This window comes from Moschus berezovskii, chromosome 16, assembly GCF_049115385.1.
Source record: "Moschus berezovskii isolate FMDL1 chromosome 16, NW_MosBer_1.0, whole genome shotgun sequence".
NCBI classification, from domain to species: Eukaryota; Metazoa; Chordata; class Mammalia; order Artiodactyla; family Moschidae; genus Moschus; species Moschus berezovskii.
The window spans coordinates 77738396-77766339 of NC_142475.1; the positions used below are offsets into that span (position 1 = coordinate 77738396).

At 41.4% G+C, this 27944-nt stretch overlaps 1 long non-coding RNA gene across 1 annotated transcript; it reads left to right on the plus strand.

Moving 5' to 3' along the window:
- LOC148775283 (uncharacterized) lies at positions 1 to 27944 on the plus strand. Its single transcript, XR_016039317.1, has 3 exons — positions 1 to 280; positions 26983 to 27085; positions 27175 to 27944. It is a non-coding gene; the product is annotated as an uncharacterized LOC148775283 (long non-coding RNA).

Below are 27944 nucleotides of genomic sequence, written 5' to 3' on the forward strand. Positions count from 1 at the left end.
TCTCTTAACTAAACGCGGCGTTGGAAGTCGAGCTCTGGATGTTATCAGAGCCAGCCACAAATGCCACATGAAAAGCAGCAAACATCCGGAGTGGCTTCCTGCGAGCCTTGCTTTTCTCATCACGAGAGATTTACGCGGGGGGAGGGGGGCAGACAAATTGGCGAGGAGGAGCCGTGTCCACCCGCCCGCGTGGTCGGAGCGCGCGGGGACTGGGACCTCTGATTTCTGGCTGCTAATCCATGCCCAGTGCCCAGGCTGGGCCCAAGGCTGGAAAGTCTGGGTAAGGACGCGACTAGCGCGGTGCGAAACCATGCCCGTTACCCCGCCGGGCCCTTGGCTGGCGGGCGCAGTAATGAAACCCGGTAGGTGGTGAGCCGCGCTTCGGACCCCTGCGTGACCAAGCACCGGCCGTGGGTTTCCTGCAGGCTTTTGTGTTTCGATGCTCGGGAAGCGGGAGCCGTACGAAGGACGCTTCGGCCTCCGGGGAAGGCCGTGGGCACCGGGACAGCCCCGCTCGGCTAGGGGGCGGAGGGAAAGGGGGGCGCGCGCCGCGGGCACCGGGAACCGACAGACAATGGTATCCCCGGAACAAAGAACAACAATCAGGTCTTCGCGTTTATAAGTCGCGTGCCCGCGGCGGCCTCCGGGAGCCAGCGGAAGGCGGCGCGCGGCACGGAGCGCGCCCGGGGCTTCGCACCGCCCAGGTAGGGCCGCGCGCCGGCTCTGCGTACCTCTCGCGTCTATTCCCAGTCCCGCGGCGGGTCCCCAGCGGGTCCGCGAGGCGAGGTTCAAAGTCGCGGGTGAGATGGGAGGGGTGGGGAAGTAGGAGGGCCCGGGAGATCAGGGCCACCAGCTCCCAACCCGGAGGCCCCCGAGGGTCAGAGCCCCGCTGCCTCTCACCCTACATTGCCTTTCGGGCCCCCGCCTCTCCCGCGGGGCCGAGAGGGCTTTGGGGACGCTCGCTCCGCACCAGGACAGGAGGTGTGCGTTCTGCTCCCACGCCCTCTCCCACGCCCTCCGCCAGCATCCCGCCCCAGCATCCCACCTGGTCCGCGGACCCCTCGAGGCCTCCCAGAACCCCGCCCCAGCAGCCGGCGACTCCCCGACTGTCACCCAGTTCCCGCTCGGCCGAGCCCGGGGTTTGCACTGGCGAAGCAGGAAATGCGCTGTTCCCGGTCTGTTTCCCTGTTCAGAAACTGGTCCGCGGGGGGTGTTTCTTGTATTCCCCCCTCCGCCTCCCGCCCCAGCTCGGGTCCCCGGGTGGGAGTGCTGACAGCTTCCCCTTACTCCCGGCTTGGAGAACCTCAGACTCCGCAGGGAGACGGCGTCAGGGGTGAAGGCAAGGCAGCCCAGCTCATCCCCAGGACGGATTACGGCCACACACTGGTCTGCTCACCACCCGCTTCATCTCTGGCCTCTCTGAGCTCTAATTGCAATCTCAGTAGCAGTTCCTGTGCGCCCACCTGTGCCGACCCCCCAATCCCACCTTCCTAGCACCCAGGAATGGCCCGGGCTTTCCTGGTGGAGCTGTGTCGTCAGCCGAGCAGACAGGCTTAGCAGCAGCAGGACGTCCACCCCCCTCCGGGAGCAGACACCTGCACATCACCCCCACCCTCTCCCCTAGGAGGGGAGCAGACATGGCCCCTGCATCTTAGAAATGCCCAGTGCGGTACCATTAGTCTTCCCCTCTGATTGTTCGCGTGCAGCCCGGGTAGAATCTAGGCCCTCTCTACTCAATCACTTGTTCCTGGCATGGAAAGGTGATGCTGACATCTCTAGGCCAAGCACTCTGAGATTTTTTTTTTTTTTTTTCCTTGTAGAGGTCCTGCAATCGGTGGCCTTTCTGCCCTGCAAACTGGCTTGCCAAGCTTCCCTAGTCAGCAGGGCTGGATTTTGCCAGGTGGTTGGTTAGGGCAAGGTGTGCATCCTGTGATCATGGGAGTGATCAAAGTGAGAGGCTATAGGACAGGCCACTCCTGACACACTCATTACCCACCCTCCCGTGCAACTTGGACCACAACCACAAGCCTATCAGATTTGGAAATGGAGCCTGAGTCGGTTTCAGTGTTTCTAAACAGCAGAGAACCTGAATCCTGTTGGATTCCTCTGCAGTCAGTGTTCGGTTGACCTCGGTTACATGAATCTTTTTCTTTGCCCATTTCTAGACCTTGCCAATGGCTTTATCAGCTCTCTTTAATGGCCTCTTTATTTTTTTTTACTGGAATATAGTTGATTTACAATGCTGTGCTAGTTTCAGGTGTACAGCAAAGTGAATCAGTTATACATATATCCATTTTCTTATTCTTTACCCATATAGGTCATTACAGAGTATTGAATAGAGTTCCCTGTGCTATACCACAGGTCCTTAGCTATCTATTTCATATATAGTGTGTGCATACGTCAATCCCAGTCTCCCAGTTTATCCCTCCCCTCAACAGCTTGTTTATATCCCTTGAACATACACAGTCTATTGGTTTGTAATAAATGCTCAGGGATACTGTAACACTTGTCTTTTTAAAAAACTCTTTATTTTGTATTGGAGTACAACCAATTAACAATATTGTGATAGTCTCAGGCAGACAGCAAAGGGACTCAGCCATACCTACACATGTATCCATTCTCCCCCAAAATCCCCTGCTGTCCAGACTGCCACAGTTGTTCTTGATTAGGTCGTGGAGTCATTTTCTTTGGAGGCAAGGCACTAAGAATTATCTCTGTAAACCTCTGTTTTCATCTGAGACACATCTGTGTAGACACACAGTCATCAGACTTCAGGCCTGCAATATCCTCTCTCACCCTCTCCTTCGCCAGAGGTTCAATCTCCAGGCACTAAGCACCTGAAATTTCACCTTTTCTGAGGTTTAACTCAAGTCCTCTGGCTTTTCTGAACCCACTCAGCATGAAAGTCCAGGTTAAGAATGTACTTGTAAAATTTTGCATGTGGATATATGCATACATAAATTTCTGTCTTTTGGGGACTTTTCAAATCCAAACCTTTTGTGTTAATTTCTTTCTAGTCATAGATAACAGTTCATAAAGCAGTTTCTCGTAGGTTAACTCAACTGAGTGTCAGAATGCCCTGGAGGGAGGCAGGGCAACTTGTATTATGCCCCTGTTTCAGAGAAGGAGATGGAGACAGACCTGGGGGACCTGGTCCCATGACAAGGATTCTCGGACCAGCTATTTGCCCTTGCTGTTAACAGTGGTGGGTCTTGTTTTGAGTTTCTTTCCATGCCCTGTCTGTGCCAGTGAAAGACCTGGTGGGATTTGTAGAAACTCAATAAAACCAGAAGGTAGGAAGGCATGGGTTAAGGACTTTAGCACAGGAACTTCCAGTATGGTTCCTAATCAGATCACGATCGCACAATCGTTTTGTTTTGTTTTTTTAAATATCATAGCTGCAGAGCTGTAACAAGAAAGGATTTTCATTTAGAAGATTTATAATTAGGTATTTTATTAGATCACATAATCAACGCCCGAGATGACGTCTCATTTATTTTGAGTATCATTTTATACAAACGAATTCTAATTCAGCTGGAAAAATGAAAAAGGTTCAAAGTTATATGGGGATAAAGTTCAGATATAAAGAAGTTGAGCTCTCTGAAGCTCTGCTCTTGTACTTCATTCAGACTGAAAGAGACGTAGTTAACTATACTGAGTTGTGTGGTGTTGTCACATGTTTAAAGTCTAAGCTGCTGGTCTCTACACCTGTAGCTGACCAAACCTTTGGAGCATAAAAACATACATGTGGCAGCTAGGTAAATTCCCTTCATGTATACTGTTGTTTGGGAGAGAAATGGATGGCAAATATTATCAATTCTATTTTATGAAGTGGAAAATTAAGGCACGGAGCAATTGGGTGATTTCCTTGTTTTCAAACCAGTCTAAGAGAGGAGAGAATCACCTGTTTATTTAATCAACCAATAATTCCCCCAGTACCTGTAAATCTAAGGCTCAGTACAGCATGGTACTATACAGCATGGTCAGTGGTTATGACCACAGGTTTGGGAGTCAAACTCCTTGGGATTGAACCCTAGTTCTGCAGCTCACCAGCTGTGCATCCTTGGACATATTGCTGAATCTTTCTGTACCAACTCTGTAAAATGAAGAATTATAGTAATGGTCTCAGAGAATTTTATGTGGATTAAATGAGCTAATTGTTCACTAACTGCTTAGACTACGACCTGATACACAGTATGTGTTACACAGCTATTTCATAATAAAATAAAATTTAAATTAATGAATGTGTGCACATGAAGACATACTGGGAGAATAAATAAGAAAAGGTGACCATGATACTGAATGCATGTACATTGTAACAGCTAAAACAAATGTTTTCAAGGAAAAAATATTATAACATCTGTGATAACGAGTAATAACTAACATTATCATGTTTTAATCAAAATTATTTGTTACACTGGCAAAAGCTTTTCTAGAGGTCTATTAACTATTGTGCATTTTCCCATTACATTTGAAATGTCAACATTTTTACTTTGGTGGTAAAGTAAAGAGTCTTTGTTTTATGCATATCAGTCTTCTAAAACTCTGTTAAGACTGGCCAAGAAAAAAAAAATACACAGAATTGTAAAACATTCAGTACTCCACTAAAAGATCTTTGAAATGCAAAGACACCTTGCAGTGAGCATTTAACCTGGGTTAAATTCTTCTCCTAAAGGCACAGAGAAAAGTTCAATTTTGAGAACTGTGCCTGGGGACTCACGTGTTTAAAGGAAAACAGACCCGTGAATGTACATACCCTGCCTAGCTCATTCAGTGTGAAAAGATCCCAAGTTCTTGTCTTTATTGTTCAGGAACTTTCTGCCAGGTAATTGCGAGTCACTTCAAACCGCCTCATTTTCAGTGTTCTCAGATAAGAAAGGAGAAAATACCCAATCTCTTGCTCACTGTTCCAGGTGAAAAAGAGAACAAATGATCACCCAGTTTTGCAGAATAAGAGTGCTCAGTGAAATAGGGCTCGTGTGTCTGCAGATAGATGGGTCTATGGACATTCAGAGAAGGTTCTTTGTACATTAAAAAAAAGTAGCAAATTGAGATAAAATGGAAATAGAGATTGTAAAGAAGACTGTACTGCTTTGGGTAATAATGGAATGCTGCTGTTTTGAAAGCAAAAATGTTTTAAAAGTTACTGCACAACGGGTCCCACCTTTTGTCCAGGGCAAACCAGGCTCTGTTTTTGTGAACTAAGGCTCTGGATTTACTGAAAAGCCATTATTTTAGTAAATGTCGATTATTTCAGTGGTTACTTTCTTCTTCTTCTTTCTCTCCAGTGGCTACTTTAAAACTGAAATTTGGAAACAAATAGACAACCGGTTCTTTTTTTACACTTTCTTATTATTAATACGTAACACTTCCTTGGAACTCACCTGACAGGGAGTCCTAGGGCTAAAGAGAACTGCATAACCCACCCTTGCTTTTCAGGTTCTGTAAAATTACCCCAGTGAGAGCTTGGACACAGGGGGAATGCCTTACATAGGAAATAACATATATTAAATGCTATATATGAATGCACTTGTTACTCATACAGCTAGGCTGGTACACAGCATTCTTTTTAAATCACTTATTTTAAAATAACCTCAAACTTACAGAGAAGTTACAAGAAATGTATAAAGAAAACTCTCCAATTTCTTAGCATTTTACCTCTTTTGGCTTCATCTTGATTTATAACATCAACAAAAATTTCCCTACATTTGCTGTCTCTCCTGCTCTCTTTTTTAAAAAATAAGTAAATGGATATAACAATATAAATATGTAGTCATATTTACCATAGAGCATACTGACATATACCGATACATTGTAGATACTACCTAAATATATACTATATCCATGTAGTGTGTTATATATTAATACCTATGTATGTATGTCTGAGTGTGTGTATGGTTAGCCTTTTTTCTGAACTACCTGAGAGCAGGCTGAGACATAAAGTCTCACTCAGTCTAAATACTCCAGAGAACACTCTCCCATATAACCAGCCATCAAATAGCCAACAAATTGGTTATTTGGAAATAGCATTCCTACCTAAGCTGCTTGCCCAATTCACATTTTGCAAACAAAGTCCATTTCTTTTGGTCCAACATTCTATCCAGGATCACACATTGGCCCTAGGTACCATGTCTCTTTAGACTTCCGTCTTTTCTAATAGTTCTTTATGGTTTTCAAGAGTGCAGGTCTTTCATTCCCTATGGGTCTCACATGCAGTCTGTCTGGTCTGGGCTCCTGTGTTCCTGGCAGGAAAACTACAGAGACGGTGGTGTGCCCTTTCCAGAGCATGACAAGGGAGGCTGCCTGAAGCCTCATCATACTGCTGAGTTAACCTTGACCGCCTGACCAGTTGGTGTCTGCTCAGTTTCTCTAGCTTCAAATCATCATTTTCCCCCAATGCAATGGATAAGTATTTTCTGTAGGGGGAACTGTGCCCTATATTATACCAATATCCTCATCAAGCCTCCACCCACCTGCCTTAGCATCTGCCTAGTTGGGTGACAAGGGGTGGTTTTGAATTCCCATCATTTCTCTGTATTTATATGTTCCTTCCACTGTAAGAAAGTTTTCCTTTCCTTTATATTAGTATGGGCCATACATTCCTTCTTTACTCAGTGCTTTATCGTCCTTAATTAATATTATTTGTTTGGGTGCTCAGGTTGTCACCAGTTTGGCATGTGGGGCACCTTTTAAGCTAGCTCCTGTATCCTTTTGATTTGTCCTAATCATCCTTTGACTATTTCTTTATATTTTAGCATAACAAGATATTCCAGGCTTGGGACATCCCTTGCAGTCCAGTGGTTAAGACTCCATGCTTCCAGTGCAAGGGGAGTGGGTTTGATCCTTGATCTGAGAACTAAGATCCCACATGCCATGTGGGGCATCCAAAAAGTGAAAAAAAAAAAGATATTCCAGGTTCATCTTGTATTTTCCTGCCTTAACCCTGATTCAGTCATTTCTGCAAGGAGTTGAGAGCATCTTTTAATGAAAGAGGGTGTTTAGAAACCAGGATCTGGGTTCTCATGAGTATTGGGCTATCATCATTCCTAGATACTCTCAGCAGTATATATATATGTGTGTGTGCATCTTGCATGTATCTGTAGCTATTTCTTATCTTCCTCCCTAAATTATTAAAACCCTGAGTTACTTGAAGATTCCTCCAATTCCAATCCAACATATCAGGGTTCTTGCTAGCCTGCTGCCTCTCCATATTTCTAAATGCCTTTTCTGAATGTAAAGAACCTGGCTCCCACTACCCTTAATATACCTGCTATTTGCCTGCTGTAATCCACCTCCTGGCCACCCCACTGCCTGCTCTTTACTTCCAGGCCAGCACCTCTGTGCAGGTCTCCTGCAGAGCTCCACTGTTTCCATGTTTGAAAGCAAGGCAAAAACATAATAATTACTTATTTAAATTTATCTTAAAATTTTGCGTGTGTGCTCAGTCATGTCTGACTCTCTGCGACCCCATGGACTGTAGCCAGCCAGGTTCCTCTGTCCATGGGATTTCCCAGACCAGAACACTGGAGTGGGTTGCCATTTCCTCCTCCAGGGGGTCTTCTTGACCCAGGGATTGAGCCCAAGTCTCCTGAGTTTCCTGCATTGGCAGGCAGGTTCTTTACTGCTGAGCCACCAGGGAAGACATTTTTCAATTATTTTAAGTATAAAATGTGACCATAAACTATAATGACAAAAGTTCCTTCTTTACTACCTTTCCTTGGTGGCAAATTCCTCAGGATTCAATTAAAAACAAAATCACAAGGGATTATTTTTGTCTGTTTGGAGTGGGGTCACACACAGTTTTGAGAATATAAGATTGAACCTCGAAAACCAAAAAAATGTTTCTTTTCAGTCATGGCCAGAACAAAAACTAGAAATTGGCTTGACCTAATAGGCTTTCTTTTACTAAAAATGATAAAAAAGGCAGTAAGAATTAAACAATATTTTTTCAGAAGCGTTCACAGAATCTGTGGCAGTTTTGAGGAAATACTTCGTAAATACGCTGCCTCTCCCTCCTGTCGGCCACACCCACATACACATTACTCTCCATGATCTTAAATGAAGAAAATGGTGCATACCAAGTCAGATTTCATGACTTGCCCCAAGTTCAGAGGTTGGCCAATCTAATTTACACTGCTTCTATGCATGACTGAATTCCCATGAGTCATTTTCATCTTCAGAGAGAGAGTTCTGTGGAACCATGTTAACATGAAGACCAATCCCCTGAGCCTTCAGATGAGGCTCAGCCCCTCCCCCGCTTCCATGGCTGTTTCTCCTTGCAGAGCTCAGGACAACCCTGAAGGTGAGCGGGTCCAAGTTCAGCTGCAATGGACAGCCATGGGCACCTAACAGCACCTCTTTCCTTGACACATCTTTCCTCTTTTTCCAAAGCTAAAGGAAGAAAATGTTACTGGGGCCTTTCTACAGAAAGGGTGATGATAAAACATCCCAGGGCTAGAAGGGGCAGGTTCTGGTTAAGCAAAGAATAGAAGCATGAATGCTTGAACAAATATTTAATCATATGGGTATGTATTAACTGGTTTGGGCATTATATGTCGTGAGACTTACCAAACATATCTAATATACCAGTTCAGTTTTAGGGTGGTCATTCATACTGAAGCTTTAATTCTTAAGAGCAGGTTAAGTCTTCAGTAGTCAAGGACCTCTGCTACTTTGATTTTGCCAATACTTATTCTATGCAACAAACGAATTGCAATAGTATATTTATGAAGAAAATTAGTAAATACTTTCCAACACCTCCACTTAGCCTTTGAGTTGGGTACATTTTACTAATGAACATTTCCGATGCACGTACATAACACAGATACCCTGTCCATTACAATAACCTGTGCAGCCACATACATCACACATTCAGGGGCTCTCTCCTTTCTGTCTACCCTCTCTCATTGCTCTCTGCCTCCTTCGCTATATTCCTGCCAACTGGCCTCTGGTTGCTTCTAAAACATGCCAAGTTCTTTCCTCCTTGAAGCCTACACTCTCTTCCATCTGTGTGGAACCACGGTCCCCCAGATTCTGCTATGGTTAGCCCCCTCCTCCAAGGAAACCAACTCCAGGAGACCATCCTACCTAAAATAGGCAATGTCTGCCACTGCCCCGACAAACTTGTCAGACTCTCTTCTCCCACTTGGCTTATAATTTCCTAAAGTACCTGTTACTGGCACTCATCATGTTTTTTAATCTGTTTATTGTCTCTCTTTCCCCATTAAAATGCTAACTCCCTGAGATACTATGAGTGCTGTGCACTGCCCTATCCCTGAACCCAAGGATACATCAACAAGGTTCGCTGAATGAATGAAACACAGCCCAAGGCAGCTCATCAGAGGATATCCCCCTGCCAAAACTGTAGAGGCTTTGACTACTAGTTGGTCTTTTGCACCGTCTTGCATTTTTCTTGAAAACACCCTTTTCCCTGAGAGCTTGTATTGCTCCTAGCTAAAGCCTCATCCTGTCACTTTAAGAAGAGGAATGCCCCCTCTGGACACGTATTTCATTAACAGAGTATTATCTCCCAGAGTAACTAAGCACTTTCAAAAGAAGGGTGATGGTTACAAGAGCCTCTAAATAATTTGGACTGATTAGGTATCTTAATCCAGTTGCCAGTTAATTGTGTTTGTTTGTGATCAAGAATATGATTTTCACCTAGCCCCCCTCCACAATCTCGCTGTGTTTGGAGAAGGCCCATCTCGGTATCTGCAGCGGGCTCTTTGAAGGTGTTTGCCAAGGGGGTGGGACCGCAGCGCTCACCTGGAGCCAGGAGCTGGAGGAAGGCATGTCGGCCCAGCCACCTGCGGGTGGACTAAGCGAGATCCCGCCGCCCACCGCGAGCAGCCTGGAGATCTGAAGACCCGAGCCCAGCCCCACCCGCTCCCTCCGAGCCCGGGTCACTATTTCTGGAGGGAAAATGACTCCTCTGGGCTTGAAAGACTGATGGGAATGAAGGGTGGTCCGAAACGGACCTTCTCAAAGTAGCCGCGCAGAAGGATCAGGTTTCCCCTTTATTCCAAATCTGTCACCCACTGACACTTTTAAAATACAAAAAGAAAAGAAAAAAACCTAGAAAAATAAAATAACGAAGTCAAGCAAAATATTGATACGAGCTCACACTTTTTATTAGGAGGATCCTCAGACATCAACCTACTCTCAATTGCTGCCAAAGCTCCGAGCTGCTTTCCGCATCCCGCCCCAGACCTCAGCCCCGCAGTTCGAGGGCTGTTTCCACTGCAACCGCATCCCAGAATCCCACCCCAGACCCGGGTGGGTCAGACCTCAGCCCCCTGCCCTCGACGGAAGACTGGCCTTCAAACTGCAGCCCTCTCCTCACTTTGCAGTTTTAGGTCCTTACTTCTTTATTTAATTTTTCAAAAAGGATATGCTAATGGATATTACGAATGATATTAGATGAGAACTTCTGTCACAGATAAGCATCAACTCAAGAATAAGCGGTTTATTGACATTATTCACTGTTAAACACCGGGGTTGTTTACCTTGACAGCTGGGTCTGGGCAGTGGCTCTGAGTGGGGTGGGGGTGAGGGCGTCCTAAATGCACTCAGCTTCGCTGCTGGGGGCTCGTGTTGAGGCGGGAGGGGGCACCTGGCCAGCGAGGTGAGGGCGAGGAGGAGGGAGCGGGCAGACGGATCGCTCAGGTTCACTAACCCTTCAGTGATCTGCTTCTATGTCACCGAAGTGAATGCTTTCTTCTGCTGCCAAATACTTAAAGCTATATTATTGGCTGTAACTACTCCTAGGCAGCATGAATCTAGTATATGGGATATAATATTGGTGATTCAATATAATTTCTATATTTTATATAAAACATAGAAATGATATATATATAATATAGAAACTATATTGCACACTATTATACACAATTATTATATGTCTTGTATACAATTATATATGTATAATAAAAACAAATGTGTATGAATGTATAAAATGTATATATAGTATATGTATGTATATATATACATTTGTGTTTGTTTTAGCCGGTGGGGAAACTGAAGTTTCACATAGTCAGTCTAGGGATCTGGAACCGGAAGCCAAAGCTAGAGAATGCAGTCCATCACCTAAAGTGTTTGTGGCTGTGACAACACAGGAGCCACAGTGTGCTGTTCCTCTAGGTAGCCAGGGCTAACTCCCTGACTTGTGGGGACCCTTTGTTTTTTAATGGGATCAGGCTTTTTGGCCAAGTTCTGCTCATCCCATCCCCCAACTCATTCTGACTTCTAACTGGATGAGTTCCCTTGAAATTCTGGCTGCCACAAATCCCTCCCCTTTCCATCTTCCTTTTGTCCCTATCAGTATCAACAAAGGGCTGTGATTGCAAGTTTCCATCTGTGGAACTTATTTACATATAATAAAATATTGACTTGTTTGGTACCATTTGTATATTATCACCATACTAAGGCCTTTGTCCAGAGAGAGGGCTTTAAATCGTTAATTGATGTGAATTTGTGTTATCCAGACCGACACTGTTTCTAAGATTCTTTCCATTCTAAATTACAATTAACTGGACTCTCAAAGGTGCTCAAATTGTCTAGTCATATTCCCTCAGTTTTAAATTTTTTCATAAATAGCTTTCTTGAATTCAAATGATCTTCAAATTCTCTTACTTTACTATTTCATATATCTGTAGGTTTTCTTTAAACCAGGCATCTGCAAATATCTTCAAGTCTTTTAGAACAAGAACATTCTGTAAGGAGAAGACCTAAAATTGTGACAATATAAAAACTGCCACAACCTGGAATAATACACCAAAAAGAAAAATTGTTTCTTCTATAGATTTATTTTCAGATATAATGGATTTGCATAATAAATTTACGGTGGTATGTTGGTTCCTTAAAAAAAAAAGTTGATATTGTTTCTTAAAGGATATGAATATGGAAAAGTGATTCACTATATTAAAAATATAATAATGTTTATACATTACTTCAAAAGTATTTTATATACATACTTCAGTTTAATCTTTAACCCTACTAGTTAGACGTTCTTACTTCTCTCTTTTTTAAATTAATTTTTATTGGCGTGTAGTTGATTTACAATATTGTGTTAATTTCAGGTGTACAGCAAAGTGAATCAGTTATACCTATACACATATTCACTCTCTTTTAGATTCCTTTCCCATAAGGGCATTACAGAGTGTTGAGTAGAGTTCCCTGTTGTATACAGTAGGTCCTTATCTATTTTATATATAATAGTGTGTATATGTCAATCCCAGTCTCCCAATTTATCCCTCCCCTTCCATTCCCCCTCAGTAACTATAAGTTTGTTTACTATTGTGTGCTTCTGTTTTATAAATAGGTTCATATGTACCATTTTTTTTAGATTCCACATAGAAGTGATATCATATAATATTTGTCTTTCTCTGACTTCTTCATTCAATATGACAATCTCTGTGTCCAACCATGTTGTTGCAAATGGCATTATGTCATTCTTTTTTATGGCTGAGTAATATTCCATTGTATATATGTACCATTACCTTCTTTATCCATTCCTACATTGATGGACATTTACGTTGCTTCCATGTCCCGGCTATTACAAACTTCTTTTTATTTTTTAAAAAAATTTCACTTGTCTTTTAACGATGACATTCAGAGAGATGAATTGACTCACCCAGAGTCACAAATCTAGGAAGGACTGTATCACTTGATTCCACAATTGATGCTTTTTCTACAATTCTGCTATGCTAACATGGCCTCACACAGGCAAAAACACCATTCTACCATCTTTCTATTAGCCACTGATGATTCCTCCACTGCCTAAAGGCTTCCAGTCCTCTTAGATTACTCTAGTACTTCCGCCTGTCTTGAAGACTGAGGGCAACATGCTTTTCATTCAGTATTTTTACAGTAACACTTTCTATGTCCATAAACTAAACTTTGATAACAAATATGGTAACACAGAATTCTAAATTTAGCTTATCATCATGAACTCCTGGGGGAACATGCTCCAAAGTTTCCCAGACTTCTGCCAGCAGAGATTCTGTTCCACCTGGAGAGGGTCCTACAGATTTGTATTACAAGCATCCTAGTGGGGCCATTTCCAGGGCTGGAAAACACTGCTTTAACATATTAGAAGTAGTAAATTGTTAATGATGTGCACTAAAATTGTTGCAACATAGAGAAAAGTTGTAATGTATGCCAGTTTAAATTTAGGGTACCCAAGTACTATTTTTTCTAAAACACAAACTGGAAAAGCTTCCTTAGGGTCCTAGCTCCCTGATTATTCATAAAATAATAACATTTCAGAGGACAGAAACCTCTTAACTTCATTTTATCACTTTTTCCATAAAAAAGACATAACCTAGAACATCTTTAAGACCTTTGACCAGTAGGAAAATAATCTCTCAAAGTTTTCTGAAGGTACAACCCCTTCTGGGATTCTTGGAGTGGTTTCCTCCCAGAAAGAATTGTTTGTGCCTTATTCACGCCTATTAATTATAGCTGTTTTTCATATTTTACTTACAGATTCAGGCTATAATATATTGCAGTTGGTTATTTTTGTTACCATTGACCACTTGTCCTATTTCTCTATATACCACTTTCTATCCCTTTTGGACACAAGGTAAGGTACTTAATAAATGCTTATTGATTGTAAGTCTGATTTGATAAGAAAGATGGGAAAGGACTTGGTATCTTCTTGGCCTCCTGAAATCCTGTTTCTTGTGTATTCTTTTCAGTTCATTTCCGTTTCTAGAGTCTTACAATCTCATGTACTGCTGAGCACATAAAAAAATCAGTTGGCCTCTTTCAAATACGTGTCTACTACTGAGTTAGTCCTTGGGTTTTAAGTCATTTTAAGAAGGTTCAAAAAGGCAATCCAAGTTCCTTATAAGAAAATAAATATAATTTTTAAACATTTTTTCCTGCAGTAACAAAGACATTGAAAGCCTTTAGACATCTGATTAGCAATACTTAAATCTAGAAAAAGGATATATGCAGTTTGTACAAATTTTTTAAAATGCATTTTATTGAAGTATAGTTGATATACAATGTTATGTTAATTTACACTCTACAGCAAAGTGATTCAGTTTAACATAATGTTCTTTTTCATATTCTTTTTCATTACAGTTTATCACAGTATATTGAATATAGTTCCCTGTGCTATACAGTAGGACCTTGTTGCTTATCCTTTCTATACATAACAGTTTACATCTGATAACCCCAAACTCCCAATCCATTTCTCCCCCACCACATTCCCCCTTTTGTGTACAGTTTTTATCTTTAGTAACTCTTCTGTGAGTTTGACATTCTTCCCAAAAGAAAGTTGCCTTTTTAATTAGACATTAAGCCTTGAAAATACATTACACTGAGAGAAGAAACCAGTCACAGGAGATCACATACTGGGTGATTCCATTTATATGACATACCCGGAATAGGCAAATCCATAGACAGAAAAGAGATTATCAGTTGCTTAGTGGGGTAGAGGGCTGAAGGGAGCTGGAGGCAGGGACTGATAACTAAAAGGCTCGGGGTTTCTTGCGGGGGTGATGAAAATATTATAATCTTGATTGTGGTGATCACTGCACAACTGAATTTACTAAAAACCACTGGATTGTACATTTCAAATGGGCAAATTTTAGAATATTACATCTTCATGAAACTCTTATTTGAAAAATTAGAAATTAGAGACTATTTGGAGAAGACTCCGATATTAAATGTTTTATTTGAAATTGAACACTGGTTGGACAATGCACCACTTTAGATGACACCAATCAGTACAGAATTCCCCCCTCTTACCTCCCCCACCAGGCACATTTTCACTTGGCACTAAGTAGATTACCCTCTCTTCCAGGGTAGTTAATAGGAAAAGGCTCTAGCACGTAACTAATTGATTTGTGATTATTCATAGGATGATATTATCATCTGACAAGTTTGCTTTTAAACTTTACCTACTATTTTATGTCTTACTTTTGACTTGAATTCATAGTTACTTTGGAGCTTTCTTAAAGCATTCTGCAAATAAGAATCCTAAATGTCTACCCTCCTCCCAGCCTCCTGCCTGGAATGGATAAAGTGAATTTTTACCTTCTCTCTCTCAGTCTTACTAAGATTAACTGACAATTAAGTTTTGTGGTAGGAATACTGATGAATATTTAAAAGAGAAAAAAGATAAGTTTACCTTCAGTTAATCAATCTGTCAATGTCAGACTACTCTCTATATAAAATAATCTACAAGAACCTTCTGTATAGCACAGGGAACTCTACTCAATACTCTGTAAAAACTTACATGGGAAAAGAATCTGAAAAAGAAATGGATATATGTATATGTATAACTGAGTCACCTAACACAACATTGCAAATCAACTATCCTCCAACATAAAATTAAGATTTAAAAATGGCATTTGTAATTGTAGGAATGGGAAGATAACTTTAACATACAACCTTCTTTCACTTCCCTAATACATGCTGCTTAGTGATTTTTCCCAATCTCACTTGTTCATTTTAGGACTTGAAGAAATATTTGAGAAAAATTGTGCTTAATGTTTAGTAAGGTCGGGGGCTAACTGAGCTTGAAAAACGTTTGTGTAGGAAGAAATTTTTATCACTAGTTAATATTTCAACTTTTTACATAAGAAGCCAAATAATTTTACAAATGGATTTAAAAGATTCATGACCATATTCTGGCTGAAAGCGTTTCTTTAAATGCCTGAGGACTCAAATGAAAAAAAGAATAATTATTTCTCTACAAATCAAGCTCTTTCTAACTAGTGTTTTCAGATTTAAGCCTGAGTGTCCGTGGCAACGTGCCCTAACATGGCAATTTCTAGAAAGTTCCTCTTGGGTGCAAGAACACTGCGGTTTCATTGTGAGGTGGGATGTCCCAGGTGTGGGGAAGGTCAGCGTCCTTCTTCCACACCAAGGGTCTTTACCAGCTGCTTTCTAAACATCTTATTTGTCCTCAAAGAAATATTTTTCTAAGATTGTGGTAAGTTATCTGTTTTTGTTAGAAGAGAAAGCAAGAGTTCTATTGGTAAACAAACCAAGAACTTACTATTCAGTTTTTAAATCTGTGGGGTTTTTTCCTATCCAAACAAGTAGTATATTGTAGTCACAATGAAAACTTTAACTCACTTTTGATTCTTTTATTTATGGCACACTTTGGGGAACTTAGTCACTTCTATTTTTGGCCAGGAAGAAAAGAGGGGTTGCAGCCTTAAAAGAATCAAGATTTCTCAATAACCAAGTGGGTGTTTTACCTTTACTCACTTCAAACTAGTTTTCCCTCTTCTGATAAAAATGCAATTCTTTATTTCCTATACAACTAGTTAATTCCTAACATAAACAGAAAAGCATTATGAATAAAATTTAAGGTCATGGAAAGGCATATTCTTTCTATGATTCTTAAACAGAACAAACCAACCAACAAAAAAAATGAACAGTGAAAAATCTAAGTTTGAAAATTGAGTTAGAAATCTGCTATCATATGCTTATACAGACACAGTTATTCCATTTCTGATTTCAGAAAGTTAATTGGTGGAGGAAGGTTTAATAATTATTGCTCGCTATACTGTTCTGATTATTCAGATTTTTTAAAGTTTATACTTAATTTCAGAAGATATAGCCTCTGAATAGAGTCAGGTAACATTTAACTTAATGGGATGATTGTCAGTAGAACAGAATTCTGTTCTGTAATATGAATGGCACTAAATAATTCTATATTCTAGTTTACAGTCCCAATTTGAATTTTGACTCATCAGAGGGAGGGACATTTTCTAGAAGGGCCAAGTCATTGAAAGTTACCTGGAATCGGCTCTGAATTTGGGGACAGTCATTCATCCCACTGATCAATCGTGAATATTCGTTGGTAGAAGGACCTTCAGAATAGCTAACAAAATACCATCTTTTACCAAATTCATTAATCCCAAATAAATGCATTTCTCTTAGTAAAAAAAAAATCTTTGAATTTTAGAATGTCATCATTTTGACCTACTTTTTACACTCTGATTACTTTAAGTTAGATCAAACAGTTTCTTTGCCTCAACTCAATGGATGGGCTACAGTGCCTCCCAGGCTGATTTGTAGAACTCATTATGGACTCACAAAGTGTTCAAGGTTACCTTTCAATTTGTTTCAGCCAGAATCAATAAATCTCTCACCTGGTTTCTTTGCTGTACGTATTGTACTGGTTAATCATGTATACACACAGCACAGCACATTAGACCTGGAGAAAGAGTTTTCTGATGGGAGCCAATTTTTAACTACCGTGCTGTTGAAATTGGAAAACAAAGAGAAACGGCTCCTGTTTATTATTAAGGTGTGATGTGAACCAGGAGCCATAAATAATCTTGCTGGCCAATTTCCAGGGCAGAAGAATGAAGGAAAGAAGGAGGAGTGGGGGAGAGAGAGGAGAACCATCTTGGGAAAATGTTTTGTTGAAGAACTTCAACTTGTAGAAAACTCTACATAGGGAGCCGCTAGCATGCAACTAGAAAAGGGGAAATAGTCAACTCCAACTACACAGGAGTAAACTTTCTTACTTGTTGTTCAGTTGCTCGGTCATGTCCAACCCTTTGTGACCCCATGGACTGCAGCATGCCAGGCTTCCCTGTCCTTCACTATCTCCCAGAGTTTCTCACTTACATACACACACAATATTTAAGAGACAGCATAAAATGCTTTCTAAAAACTAAATATTAAGCTGTTTGCATGTAAAAAAGAGGAACTTCCCTGGCGGTTCAGTAGTTAAGACTTTGTCTTCCAATTCAGGGGGTGCAGGTTCAATCCCTGGTCAGGGAGCTGAGACTCCACATGCCTCATGGCCAAAAAACCAAAACGTAAAACAGAAGCAGTATTGTAAGAAATAGACTTTAAAAATGGTCCACGTCAGAAAACATTAAAAAAAAAAAAGAGGGAGCGAGAAAGCTTTTAAAAAAAGAAAGCTGTGGTAGAGAAAATTTAAAAATATTATCCCTGCAGAGGATCCCTCCCTTTCTCTCATGCCATTCCCATCCTCTTTGCTCTAGAGTTCCGTACATATGTTTAGAACTAAGATTCAGGGTCCCACCTAATAGTGGATGGACAGAGCATGGACTTTCCTGGAGCTCAGGCAGTTTAGTTCTGTCCCAGCTGATCCAGGGCATGGCTCTGACATCACAGCACAGTCCGCCTCGTCTCCGTCATGCCCCTATCTAAGCAGTGTGGTTTGGGGTTAACCATCAAGTGTCTTCCACACAGTTAGAGGGTTGTACCAGGTGACTCTAGGGTGCCTCTCAGTTTTCACATCCTAGGACTCTGCACTTCTCCAAATGGCAACAAAGGTTCAAAAGTCCCAGATCTCTGATGCATTAGGGGGGTAGAATATTTCTAAATCTACATATTCTAGTCTGCATAAAAATCACCTGGGGGTGTGGAAGGTTGGAAGTAACTCATGAATCTGCATTTTTTACCAAGCTGCTGAGGAAATTCTCACCCAGATGGCTCTTAAGAAGCTTGGGAAGGCTTGCCCTTGGGATTCTTTAAGCTTCTAAGGCTGTGAAAATCAGAACTTTTAAAATGAATTTACCTAGGGGTATCTTTAACGTTCTGAATGGAAATAACGGCTTGTGCATTTAGGAAATTAACATATATAAAAGACAATCCCAGGAAGAGGGGCTTTAGTCTTAGCTGGGGGACAATTTGTAGATTTAAGCTTCACATTCCCATTGCTGGTTGCGAAGAATGAGTCTGAAAGATAAAGAATGATAAGAACAATGTCCCTATTTTCAATTTTAGTGTGAATTATTTCCTGTAACAAAATAAAGTTCAAACTATGAATCACTGAAAAACCTCACATCCCTTAAATCTTAACTGTTTGTTTTATATGCCTTAATACCATTAAGAGATGTTCTTAATTGCTCTTTCTAGTCTTACTCATTCTAAGCTAGTTTAATCAATGTTTAATCAATGCTGAATCCAGTATTGACCCATCCACTCTCTCTTTTTAAAATAGCAACTCTTTTTGAGGTACGTTTCAGGTATCCTGTAATTCACCCTTTAAAAGTGTTCAATTCAATGGCTCTATGTTCACTGATATCTGCAACCTTAACTTCAATTTTAAAAGATTCATCACCCTGAAAAGAAACATTTTGCAGTCACTCCTCCTCCTCACCCCCCACCACCTCAAGGACCCCAGGAAATTGATAATGGACTTTCTGTCTCTGTAGTTTTGCCTATTTTGGACATTTCATAGACATGGAATAACAGACTGTGTGGTGTTTTGTGACTGGCTTCACTTACGTGGCTGGATGCTTTCCAGGCTCATCCATGTGGATGTCAGGAAGGTGTCATGATCTCATTCCTCTCTCTGGCTGAATAGTATTCCATTGACCGGATACGCCACGTTTCATCTATCCACTGATAGACATTTGGGTTATCTCTACTTTGGAGCTGTTATGAATAATGCTGCTCTCAACATTTGTATACAAGTTTTTGTACAGATTCATGTTTTTGGTTCTCTTGGGGCAGAACTGCTAGACCATACAGTAACTTTATGTTTAACCATTTAAAGAACTACTGGACTGTTTTCCAAAGTGTCTGCACCATCTTAAAAATCCTACCAGCAATGTGTGAGGTTTCTAGTTCTCCACATCTTTACCAGTTCTTGATATCATCGGTCTTTTTTATTATGGCCCTCCTATGGGAGAAGGAAATGGCAACCCACTCCAGTGTTCTTGCCTGGAGAATCCCAGGGACGGAGGAGCCTGGTGGACTTCTGTCTATGGGGTCGCACAGAGTCGGACACGACTGAAGCGACTTAGCAGCAGCAGCATGGGTACGAACCAGTATCTCCATGTGGTTTCACTTGAGTTTCCCTAATGACGCTGAGCATCTTTTCATGTGTTTATTGGTGATTCATGTATCTTCCTTGGAGAAAGAATCCTAATCAGACTCTTAAGCTTATTTTGAAATTGGCAGTCTTTTTATTGTTGAGTTGTAAGAATTCTTTTTATATTCAGATATCAGTTCCTTCTCTGGAGAAGGGAAAGGCTACCCACTCTAGTATTCTGGCCTAGAGAATTCCATGGACTCGTAAAGAGTTGGACACGACTGAACGACTGTCACTTCACTTCTCCAAAAGGATTTGGAGAAGGAAATGTTAACCCACTCCAGTATTCTTGTCTGGGAAACCTCATGGACAGAGAAGCCTGCCTACACCATGAGATGGCAAGAGTTAGACATGACTTAGCAACTAAACCACCACCACCACCAGTTCCTTATCAGAGGTATGATTTGCAAATATTTCTCCCAGGTTGTCATTTCACTGTTGATGGAGTCCTTAGTAGCACAAAATCTGTTTATTTTGATGAAGTCCATTTTTGTCTATCTCTTTATCATTTTCTTGTGGTTTTTTTTTGTGTTGTATCTAAGAAACTATTTCCTAATCCAAGATCATGAACATTTATGCCTATATTTTATGAATTTTATAATTTTAGCCCTTACATTTATGTCTGATCCATTTCTTAGAATTTTATCTATTTTTTTACTTGATGAAAAACACATAGCATAATATTATCATTTTAAAACTATTTTTTAAGTGTACAGTTCAATAGCATAAGAATCGTGCAACTAATATCCAGAACTCTTCTCATCTTTCAAAGCTGAAATTCTATAGCAATCAAACAACAGCCAAATCCCCTCAAGTTTCTGACCACCCTCATTCTACTTTCTGTTCTATGAATTTGACTACCTCCTAAAAATAGTGGTCTTTTATGACTGGGATAATGTTCTCAAAGTCTATGTGTGTTGTAGCATGTGTTAGAATTTCCTCCCTTTTTTAGGCTGAATAATATTTTATTGTGTGTATAGACCACATTTTTTTAAGTGTTCAATCCATTTTAAGTTCATTATTGTTGTTTATGGTGTGAAGTATTCCAATTTCATTTATTCTTTTGTATGTGGAAATCCTGTTGTCTTGGCACTATTTGTGGCCCATTTATTCTTAGCACAGATGAGTAATTGAATTTAAATGACTGTTATTTCAAACGCTTAAATGTCGGGGGTGGGGGGAAAGGCAAAGTCTGGTTTAAAAGAAATATGATAATAGTATAATCAGGATACTTTGTGTTGTGGGTAAGGATCTGTATTTCAAGACAAGTATTTTTTTTAATGTAAAATTATCGTGTCATTGCTTCTTCCTTATATTTCAGAATCCTACTTTTTTGTTTTACTAAAGTAGACCATCACTTCATGTGATGCTTTAAAGAAATTGTGAAACTGAATTATTCAAACCATAACTTTAAAATATTCAATGATTAATATTATCATCAATGTTGAAATATATTGGGTATCATCAAGTTTGCATATGGACATAGACATTGGGGAAAAAAGGAGTCAAAATCACCTCTACCTTTTAACAGAAATGTCATTCACCAAGTCAATGTATACTCGACTACCAATAGGTGGCGCTAGACATTTAGTCAGTATTTCACTCATTTATCCATCGTCTATAACATAAATAACTGTAAAATCTTACACCGGAAAAGAAACCATCTCTATAGGGAATATAAAACCACTGGGAGAAAATGACTCTCTTCCTCATAGTCACATTCAAGCTGACAATAAGCCAACGCCACTTTCATTCAAAATGATTCCACAGGGACACATTTACAGATTTTAGCTGCTCCAACATCCAGTGGTAAAGAATCCTCCTGCCAGTGTAGGAGAGGCAAGAGACGTAGGTTCAATTTCTGGGTAGAGAAGATCCCATGGAGGAGGAAATGGCAACCCACCCCAGTATTCTTGTCTGGGAAATCTCATGGACAGAGGAACCTGGCAGGCTACAGTTCATGGGGTCACACAGAGTTGGACATGACCGAGTAACTAAGCCCACACACCTTGAGGAGAGAGAGGAAGGACTTAAGGACTTCTTTTGGCCAAAAGATCAGAAAGAATGTCTCTTAAAATTCACTTGTTAAATGTTTATGTGTTTGACAGGACTGAATCCCGTGGACGGAGAAGCCTGGGTAGGCTTCAGTCCACGGGGTCACAAAGAGTTGGACACGACTGAGCGACTGAGCGAGAACAGGGAACGGGGAACCCAAGGTTTGCAAGTTTTGTGAGAGAGACTGTATTGCCCCAGCCACCTCCAGTCCCTGGAAGCTTCTGATGTTCATGAAAAGATGTTTGGCCATGTGGGCTCAGTCAGTGGGCCCATCACAAACAATGAAGCCTCAAAGCCCTTTAAAGGGAGGCAGAGCATGGGTTTTTGGAAACATCCACTAGAATTTTACTTTAAGTAATGTAACAACTATAAGAAAGCACACATCAACTGCAACCAGGTTTTGTTGGGAGTTTTTTGAGTTGCTTGCATTTCAGAATTTTGGATAAAGAATGATTGATTTGGACACGTTCTACCATATGATTGTTATGTGATTTTGAGAGAGTCACCACTTGATGCCTCGGGAGGGTAATTTATAAATCAGGGAATGATTTGCCATGAGGATTAAACCAGCTGGTGTCACACACAATGCCATGAATGTTATAAGAATTCCAAAGATGCAGGTTCTTGTCAGGAGAGGTGGGAGGTGAGGGAGCAGGGGAAGCAGGATTGACGGACATGGAGGACCGGTTTCTGTGATCCCCAAGGTGTGTTCCTCCAGTCAAGGTGGGCTCTGCAATGGAGGTGGAATGGGAGGCTGCTTCCATCTCTCCATCCTTAATTCCTGCACCAAGACTGTGTCCTGTAAGAAGCAGCTCAGTTCCTGTGGGTTCTAATTGCAATAAATAGCTCATTACAAATTTGGGGGAAAGGAGACAATGACAGAAAAAAAATGTCATGTATGAAATATGATGTTTCAGTTCAGTTCAGTTCAGTCACTCAGTCGTGTCCGACTCTTTGCGACCCCTTCAATCACAGCACGCCAGGCCTCCCTGTCCATCACCAACTCCCGGAGTTCACTCAAACTCATGTCCATCGAGTCGGTGATGCCATCCAGCCATCTCATTCTCTGTCGTCCCCTTTTCCTCCTGCCCCCAATCCCTCCCAGCATCAGAGTCTTTTCCAGTGAGTCAACTCGTTGCATGAGGTGGCCAAAGTATTGGAGTTTCAGCTTTAGCATCAGTCCTTCCAATGAACACCCAGGATCGATCTCCTTTAGAATGGACTGGTTGGATCTCCTTGCAGTCCAAAGGACTCTCAAGAGTCTTCTCCAGCACCACAGTTCAAAAGCATCAATTCTTCGGCGATCAGCCTTCTTCACAGTCCAACTCTCACATCCATACATGACCACAGGAAAAACCATAGCCTTGACTAGGTGGACCTTGGTTTCAAAGTAATGTCTCTGCTTTTTAATATGCTATCTAGGTTGGTCATAACTTTCCTTCCAAAGAGTAAGCGTCTTTTAATTTCATGGCTGCAATCAGCATCCACAGTGATTTTGGAGCCCCAAAAAATAAAGCCTGACACTGTTTCTACTGTAGTAGTCTAATTTCAAATATTGGCCCATTTATGTGTGTGAGGTTGGGCAAATCTCCCTGAGCCTCCTGTCTTTAAAACAGGTCACCCAATATTTATAGCAGAGCTATTTATGATAGCCAAAACGTGGATGAACATAAATGTCCATCGATGGAGAAATAGCTAAGAAGATATGGTGCATATATGCAATGGAATATTACTCAGCCGTGAAAAGAATGAAATAATGCCATTTGAAACAACATGGATGGACCTAGAGATTATGATACTAAGTGAAGTAAGTCAGAGAAAGACAAATACCATATGACATTACTTCAGTTCAGTTCAGTTCAGTTCAGTCACTCAGTTGTGTCCGACTCTTTGCGACCCCATGAATCACAGCACGCCAGGCCTCCCTGTCCATCACCAACTCCCGGAGTTCACTCAAACTCATGTCCACAGAGTCGGTAATGCCATCCAACCATCTCATTCTCTGTTGTCCCCTTCTCCTCCTGCCCCCAATCCCTCCAGGCATCAGAGTCTTTTCCAGTGAGTCAGCTCTTCGCATGAGGTGGCCAAAGTACTTTGCCAACCAAGGTCCGTCTAGTCAAGGCTATGGTTTTTCCAGTGGTCACGTATGGATGTGAGAGTGGGACTGTGAAGAAAGCTGATCGCTGAAGAATTGATGCTTTTGAACTGTGGTGTTGGAGAAGACTCTTGAGAGTCCCTTGTACTGCAAGGAGATCCAACCAGTCCATTCTAAAGGAGATCAGTCCTGGGTGTTCATTGGAAGGACTGATGCTAAAGCTGAAACTCCACTTACATGTGAAATTTTTTTAAAAATGATATAATGAACTTATTTACAAAACAGAAAGAGACTCACAGACATAGAAAACAAAATTTTGGTTACCAAAGGGGAAAGGTGGGTGTGGAGGATAAATTAGGAGTTTGAGATTGCCATGTACATACCAGTATATCTAAAATAGATAACCAAAAAGGACCTACTGTACAGCACAGGGAACTTTGCTCAGTACTCTTTAATGACCTAAATGGGTAAAGAATTTGAAAAAGAAATGATACATGTATATGTTTAATGGAACCACTTAACTGTACACCTGAAACTCACACAACATTGCCAAACAAATATAGTCCAATATAAAATAAAAATTGATTGAAAAATGGGCAGTGGAAGATTATGCTAATATAAGTAGATGAAGTTTATTCAAATTATTCAATATTATTTGATTTATACTCATTTTACTTCCCTATGTAATAAAAATCTTATAAAAATAAAAATTGAAATAGGATCAATAAATAAAGCAGGTCAAAATGGTGCCACGTCCCGTGGCTGTGGTCAGTGTGATGGTGGCCCCCATGTGGGTACTTGATGCACTTACACTGACCTCAATGTTAGCCTTGGCAGATTAGAAACGAACCATCTAATCAAACAAGGTACATTTTCACACCATTCTGTTCTGTTGCAGCTGCAGCTACCCTTGGTAGGGAACGCAGGTCACAAGGGTAAGTGCAGGAACCAGAGAATGAATAGCTGCACATCAAAGCCACTCCCGGGGGCAGGAGGTAGGAGTCTGGGCACAGGGGCTGGTTAACATGTCACTAGAGGCTCTCTGAAGGTGCAGTTTGGTTTCATTCCTTTCTTTCTGCCTTCCTTCCTTCCTTCAGCTCACTCCACTGCCAAGGGCTGAGGGGGTTATCAATCCTGGGGACACTTGAGACATAGAAATAGATTTCATATGTGTTTTAAGATAATGCTAATTGATTCCCTCTTTTTGAATATTACTTATCTCAGCAAAATAAAATAACCTGGATAAAGACATATATTAAAATAATCACTCATATATTAAAAAAAAAACTACATAACAAGACAGAAAAGTAAAAGCACGTTCTAAAAATGCAGATTGTGTCAGAAGAGCAGTGGCATGTTTGAGCTGATGAGAATTATCAACAAGGGAATTCAGTCCTGCAAGTTTTCAGTAGACTCTCCTCTGTCTTTTCTTGTCTCTCAAAAGGCCCTAAGAGTCAGGAACTGAAGAACATCAAATCTGATATTGCTTCTAGGCTTTTTGACTAAGATCTAGTATAGTATGGAGGCGTCCCAGGTAGCTCAAGTGGTAAAGAATTCACCTGCCCATACAGGAAGCACAAGAGATGCAGCTTCGATCCCTGGTCAGGAAGGTCCCCTGGAAGAGGGTATGGCAACCCACTCCAGTATTCTTGCCTGGAGAATCCCATAAACAGAGGAAACCTGGCAGACTTGAGTCCATGGGGTTGCAAAGAGTCCGACACGACTGAGTACACATGCACGTGATGGAATCTGGAATCTCCACTTTTACCCTATAAGACGGATGTCTCCATTGCTTTGTGATCCACTTTCTCTAAAATAAGCAGTTAGAGGTAATCCCCAGCCCAACCCCACCAAACTGCACTATTCAGCCTGCTTGATAAGAGATGAGTGAAAATAGACCTTGTCTGGACAATCAAAGTGAATCTGAGGAATGCCTAAAGGTCCGAGAGGCATCAACTGTCAGACGTCAGCACTGGCAGTGACAGGGAGGGTCACTCAGAAACCAGTGAGGTCACCAACACTAACAGATAATATGGCTAGGGGCACTAAATAAAGCCACTGGAGTGTGGTGGGTGCCAGAGGCTAGGTCAGAGGGAGGTGGAGAGACACAGGGGCAGGGGGATACTGTCCTCAAGTTCCCCCAGGGAAAGAAGCCCATCAGAGGGCCTGTGTGACCCCTGCAGGGGGATGATGATATTGGGGCAGTTGCCTAGGAGGCCTGCTGAGAGCAGGGGCTGTTCCCTCTCTGCTGATTTGTCCTAAGGCTACCCAGGTTTGGTGAGACCTCCATGGCGTTGCTGAACACAGCCAGATATAAGCAGGAAATCTGGGAGTAGGGCCTACCTCTTGCTGAGCTGCGTCCCAAACTGCTAGAACTCTAGTAAGGCGTAAGCCAAAGGCTTGGGAACTTGGGAACATCTCTGCTTCTTCAGATTAGTCTGTAGACAAGGTCACGCCTTCATAAATGCCCTTTGATGTGATCTGTGAGCATGACACGTGTGCTGATGTCCTGTCCTGCCCAGCTCTGTTCTCTGGAATTCATGTGTGTGGACGCGTTCATCTCAAATACCTGGGAAGATGGGCCTGTTCTCCTCCATCTCTTATCCAGAGCCTAGGAAGTTAGGCCTTAAGTATATTCTGATTTTGACATTATACTAGTGTAAGATTTTGGATATGTTTTTGAAAGGAAAACCAACTTGATTACCACTGGGCAAGTCAACGAAGCAAATCCTGATGGGAAAGGGGGATTTAGGGATCTGAGCTCACAAGGGGCATGAGCAAGGAGAGCAGGAGAAAAACGATTCAGTTCCCCGAAGTTCTGTGTGCAGACCAGACTTTACTTTTAACAATACACCAAAAAATGTCTTCCTGTTTGGGAAAGATCTTCAATGAAGTTGAAAAGGAGAATAATATAATTCACAGGTTCATCTAGTGAACATTCAAACATGTCTCTTTTTTTTCCTTTCTCTTTTTCTTTGGCCGTGCCCCATGACATGCGGGATCTTAGTTCCCCAATCAGGGATCGAATCTATGCTCCCTGCAGTGGAAGCGTGGAGTCCTAACCACTGGACCACCAGGAAAGTCCCAAAACATATCTTTTAAATAAACAGGTAATGAAACACATGAAATATTTCAATGAACATAAAGGTACTAATGTGGTAAAGTATCTTAATTATTTTTCTGATGAATTTTCTTTCAGTGTGACTCGATGGAAATAAATTAATGGGCTGCCATACAAGATGGCTGTTCAATATGAACTCTCTAAATGTTGCCCTTAGTACAGTGTGCTTTAAGACAGCAATGTATATTCAGACTTCAGATTATCAGTGGATCCTCTGACCAAAAGTTTTGTAAGACGTCAAGGCATGCCGTGTGCTACATCAATTTCCTTTTAAAAGCAAGTCCTAGATATTGCTAGAGACCAAAGTTTTGAATCAAAATGTTTCTGTCGGTTTCCATGTGGACGCTGCCACAGTGTACATCACACGACACACGCTACCTGGAACTCAGAGCTGGAAGTTTGAAGAATCGTGTGGACAAACTGAGGGAGAATTCCCTGGCAACAGAGCCTCCAGCATCTTCTAACTGGTTGGTGCTATGACAGAGATAAGCCATTTCAGCCACACATGTCTTTATCCAGCCTTGGAAGGCATCCAATGGAAACACAGAGACTTCTGACATCAGAAAACACCTGTTGACTTTGGAGCATCCATATCAATGAAGGCAAAACATACAGCAGATGTGAGCCTGCTCTTCGGGAATAAAAGGAATGTCAAGTATGAGAAAAAAAAATCAGGAGGAAATGGAGATAGACACTTCCAGATTCTTCCACCTCTTTACAAATATGCCATTACTTAGGTTAATGTCTTAAAAATTTGGCCTCAAAGACAATTCTACGATGGTATTTTCAGTTTTCCATTCCCTTAAAACTAGTTACAGATATTTTTAAAGATCAATAGATATATGACC